We start from the raw sequence: 5,614 nt of genomic DNA, 5'->3' as shown, positions 1-5,614 counted from the left end.
CGACAAAAATAATTATACCTATAAGATAATCAGAACCGTTATAGTTTAAAAGTAAAATTGAATATAGAAAACAAATCAATCGCGTAAATAAACGCTTTACCCGACAGCGGTCAACCGCCATTCCCGCGGCGGTCACGTGATACCTCCCACCACACTAGTTTTTTGAACGTAGGGCCGTAGCGCTCGCGGCTGGCGAGCCAGCGAGTTGCAATCTGGTTCGCGAGCAGTGTCCACGCCGCGCTAGGCCAGTTTTCCCTCGCAAATAACTATGGGAGTTTTGGTATAATTCCCTATGCACCATGTTGAGCTGTGCCCAAAAAAACTTGTATTCTAATTAAACCAGCTTCCGGTAAGTCTTCAACAACTTTCGAATATATAAATCAACTTTTTTCGCTTATACAAATTTGTAATTTTTCATTATTGTCCACAGATCGGATACGTATGATCATTTTAAGCTAGAATCCATTATGACGGCTGTTTAGCCTTATACACCACGTAACAACTAACAAATCTCCATTTAGTAAGTACAGTATACAGCACGGAAATGTTGTTTTTTTTTTTAACTTACTTTCTCGAGCCGTTTGTAAAGAAATACATTTTTTTGTAGTATGGAGAGTCAGGTTACCCCGGAATCTCGCCCTTGAACCTGAGTTGTCGACATTTTCTTTGATTCATCCTGCAGAGGCGTGACTCAGCAGTTTTTCTCCTCAATGGCAAATCGACACAGGACGCCATTTCTAGGATCCTTCGTAATCGCTGGTGTTCCTAGTACTTCCTTCTCAAGTAAAATAATATAGAATGGTTCGAATCTCTCAGAGGATTATGTGGGTACCTCGCGTGCATCTCTTCCTAAAGGTTGGTGGAAATATACTTCGAAAATTAGTGACTCCTAATGTAATACTACAGTGAACTAATGGATACACAGGATTATTCAAATCTTTATCCTCATTACGGGGAACCGCTGCCCAAATTATTTTCGGTTCTAGGACACTTAGAAGTAATCACATTGTAGGTTAATTTCGAATCCTTTTAATAATGGGCTATTTTCAATTTTAATTCTTACTAGGAGAGATCTCTGCTCCAATTATTATTAATCCTGTTTACTATAATTAAGTTCCTCATAAATAATTGTTGAACATCTTGAGAAACATATATGTCCGTTGTCTGTAAAACTATATTTTACTGATTTGTAATAAATAAACTTGAAATGAACCACTTTATTCTGTCTTTTCCCACCGTTGTTCACAACCAAGCAAGAGATTCAGTATTTTATTAGAATTTTGCAATAACACCTAATGGAAAGTAACTAAGGACCCATGTTATCCTTCAAGGAACCTTGAGATCAAAAAGAACAAGTTCTACCTGAGACTATTAGCCGCAAGGTAAGATTTAATATTAAAAAAGAGTATGACAATATAATTAATATGACTAGTGGAAAAAAGGGTTTCACGAAAAATGATACTGAGGTTTTAAATTTCCTTTGCGGAAGCCAGGGTAACACTGTGGAGTGAACAAGAAAAAGTATGACCTGTACCTAACTAAGTGTAACAACCGCCATTCTGCCTATAATGTAATTGTAAGAACCCAAATTGAAAATAATAATTATAATTTAATCTAACTGTACCTACCTAATATTTTATTTTTTGTACTCTTTAGTATTGAAATGAATTAATTTGTTTGAAAAAAAAAAGGGAGGGCTGATCTGGAGTTACTCCGTATGGATCCGCCGGCGAAAGGATTTTAAGTCCGAGTAAACAAAAATCTTTTTTTTTTTATTTTTTTTTTTTATTATTGTAATATTTTATTTATTTTTTACGCGTGAAATGATGCGGAGTGGCTTTTTAAAGGTACATTTTTTTTCTTTATTTTTTAAAATTGTTTTTAGTAGCGTATAGAAATCTATGATTGGCCTATAATTTTGGTTTATTTGTAAATGTTTTTTTTGTTATAATGGCTGTTGTTTTCTTTTAATAAATAAAATAAATAAACGCCCAGAGTGTCGATTTCATAACTGACATATAAGTCCGAGGTCTGACGACGGTGGATCTGGCTTGGATAAGTGCTGCGGATGCCTCAGGAGAGCCTTAACCCAAGTTAGTTCTCTGCACCGAAGAGTTTCGCCGCCCTGAAAAACCACCAATGACGATCTTTTGGCTTTGTTTGGCTGGACAAAGGAACGCGTGATTGACATGGGAGGAGGCGGAAGTGCTGGCTGGCTATAGGGTCTCCTGAAGGCGACTTGTGATGTCCACATGCTCCACTTAGGAGCGGATGTGCAAAAATAAGAAAAAGAGAGTGTTATATTACACATATCCAGAGTTTTTTTACAAAGACATGCGCTCAAAATATTAATAAGAAACATGTAAGTTTGTAAGTGAAAATTCTTGATGGAAGTTCATTGTAATTTATTATATAAATAAAAGACGAGTGATACTTTAATCCACAAATTTGGAATATCCAGTGACCGGTTTCATCGCTTTCGCGACATTTCGACACTGGTATCTTTATTAAAGAGTTAAATGTATTTATACAAAACAGAGGTTAGGATAGATAATTCAAAACTATATGAAAGTAAATTAAATAAAGTTATTTTTATTTTAAAGATCATTATCAAAAAAAAAAATTGAGTTAACTAATGAGTTGTTATAATGCTATTTTCACGAGTTTAAGTATTTTATTTTTTGTGCCTCATCCTTCGTGAGTGTGATTTTTGTCAATTATGATTTGTGAAAAAATATTAATAAAATAAAATATTAATAAGTTATTGTAAGTAACAATTCATTTATTTATTTATTAAAAAAGGACATATCTTTCTTCTATACGTGTGTAAGTCACTGAACTCATAAACGGCTTGACCAATTTTGATGAATTTTTTTGTTGTTTATTTTGAATAGATTTAGTCTCTAAAAAACCCGGTTTTGAGTTAAAATACAACATACCTAATGGAAAGCGGAAGCATAATAGTATTATTTAAAAAAATGCAAAAATAATCAAACATTATGATTACAAATACATTAAGTTGTGCAATGTCTTGCAGCAGCCTCCTGCTATAAGGTTATCATTCAATTTAAACTTGAGCGAAATATTTGGTTCATCTCTGTTGAAATATTTTGTCAAAAATAAGTTTTAGAAAGGCAAACGCGCCAATCTCTACATTACAAACAGTTCTTATCTCCACTTGATTTCCTATTTCAGGATTTTCATCTGAGTAGACATCGAGTTGAAATTACTACTCAATGATTCTGGTTTCATTTTCTCACAGAATTGAATTAATTTTTGGTGATTTTTTTAATATTAAAATTTTTATAAGCCCCAGTTTTACCCTGTTTAAATGCGGAAGTTATTCTAAGGAGATTTCAAAAGTTTTCCTCAGTACATGATGTTCTGATAGTAATTTCCCAAAGGAAAGTTTTATTTAGTAATTTCCTGTCGCACTGAACCACTACTGAACTCTCAAAGTACAACTTTTGCAAGATTCTTGCAGTTGTAATCAACATTTATTTTAAACATCTCAACAGAGACGATAGAATTATAACGAAAAGGGATATGGAAGTCTATATAGGAATTTAATTACAAAAAATTGTTGACGTTTTTAATTAATGATACATAAAACCGTGATATTTGGCATAAAAATAAACAACAAAACCCCACGTAGGCATGGCGCGAGAGTGATTGTATTTCATTATCAATATTGTGAAGTCAACATAAAAAAGAGGTTATACAGTGTACTCGTATAAATGTAATATTCATGCATATACATTTATACAAACATAACATACATTTGATATGTATGCATTTACGTTTGTCAGTATTAATATTTATACATCAAATTTAAAAACCTTTTTTGAGGAATAATAAAACAATTTAAACAAGTTATTTAATATAAAATGCCATTAAAAACTGATTACCATTTAGCAATATTTTTAGCATGTTAGCATCCCTTGGGAGTTAGATATTAAAATATAAATTTATTTTTACCCACGTCTATAAAGGTTTCAGCTCTTTTATTTACAAAAGTCAACATATGGAAGAGTTGAGGAAATTTGAATGTTTAAAGAGAGGAAGAAGGGAGTATTATGGTCACCTTAACTAGCTTCTTTCAGATCATAGGTCCTGTAAATGCCTGGGCTTCTATAGTTCCTTAGCCAAAATGTTTCCCTCTCTGTTGCAATAATTGGATGATGGGAAATCGTCACTGCCCGAAACTTGTGTTCTTGTCGATATCAAACTCTTTTGTGGCATAAAATACAAAGTGTTGTATTTATTTTATAAATTTGTATTTTTTGTCTATGCCCAATAGTACCTATTTATTTAATAATTTTTTTTTGCCCGTGGGTACAAACTGAACATCATTATAAATAAGCTTTTTCAAAAACCTTTGATATGTCAATTGTTTTTCTTGTTACTCGGTACAATGTAGATAATTCAGAGGTAAGAAATACGAGAAAAAACCGAGTGACAGATTTTGATTCAATGTATCGATAGTCAAATCTTTTAGGGGGCAAGAACAAAACAACCCATAGAGGAAAAGCCAATTTATGGGGGTCCTGTTTTTGAATAACTGAATAATTCATGTAGGTACGCTTTCTTATTTCGACGACCATGTTAAAACAGGACTACAAACGCCGAAAATCGTGGTATTAAAGAAAAGGGCACAGAAAACAAAGTACCGTATGGGTGAGTTTTAATTAAGTGTTTGGAATAAGATTTGAGAATATTTTTTATTTAGAGCTTTACCATTAGGATATTAAATGTTTTACAAAGGTATCTACTATAAATTATCAATATCTATAATATATATACTTAGTAGTTTGTTGTATCAATAATATTTATCAACGTACATTGGAGTTAGACTGTGATATAAATAATAATCATACATACTTATCTTATAATGGTATAATATTGATACATAACTCGTTGCGAATGAAGATTTGCATGTAACCTTCGAAACACAATGATTTTTATAGCAAATCAAATAGCAATTGAAATATTGTGTTTATTTCGCGACTCGATCATCTGCCTCCGTGGCGCAATGGGTAGCGCGTTCGGCTGTTAACCGAAAGGTTGGTGGTTCGAGCCCACCCGGGGGCGATAATTTTTTTAAACTTATAAAGAATTTATGAGCATGATAGTAGATACTTAACCCGCCGAGATATTTTTTTTAGAATTTATTATGATGGCGCTAAAATTTACATTATTTTGATTGATACTCACCAACCATATTTCAATGAATTAATATGTTGTAATGTTGTACAAAAAAGTGTTTTTAAAAATCTTTTTGGCACGTTAGAAAAGACCATTGTTATAATAAATTTTTTACATATTATTAATTTATTTTTTGATTTATGTACAATATCAAATATTAAATTAGTGTACACATTTATTCAAATAGACTTAAACGATTGGAGAAAATAACACAAATTCAAAACAGGACCCACCCACAGTTCACAACACTACGCAGACATGAAAGTTTTCTCTGTATACAATTGTTTATAGTATAAAACGTACAAAAAATACAAACATACATAATATTGGAGTGGAGCAGATATTATATACACTATGTGTAGGGATATTGTATACCTACATACTACCTTATAATTACATATATTTTTTA

The 5,614-nt window shown here is 32.2% G+C and overlaps 1 long non-coding RNA gene and 1 other non-coding gene across 2 annotated transcripts; both read left to right on the top strand.

The window, feature by feature from the left end:
- The first annotated feature begins 221 nt into the window (after positions 1-221).
- Positions 222-770, top strand: LOC148273289 (uncharacterized). The gene is made up of 3 exons (XR_015824619.1): positions 222-349; positions 431-520; positions 608-770. It is a non-coding gene; the product is annotated as an uncharacterized LOC148273289 (long non-coding RNA).
- Positions 771-5,018: 4,248 nt separating this feature from the next.
- Positions 5,019-5,091, top strand: TRNAN-GUU (transfer RNA asparagine (anticodon GUU)). The gene has a single exon. It is a non-coding gene; the product is annotated as a tRNA-Asn (tRNA).
- The last annotated feature ends 523 nt before the right edge of the window (positions 5,092-5,614 follow it).

Source organism: Micrasema longulum, unplaced genomic scaffold (assembly GCF_059751315.1).
Source record: "Micrasema longulum isolate JH-2025_06_02 unplaced genomic scaffold, ASM5975131v1 h1tg002006l, whole genome shotgun sequence".
In the NCBI taxonomy this organism is placed as follows: domain Eukaryota; kingdom Metazoa; phylum Arthropoda; class Insecta; order Trichoptera; family Brachycentridae; genus Micrasema; species Micrasema longulum.
This window is presented reverse-complemented; position numbering and strand designations above follow the sequence as displayed.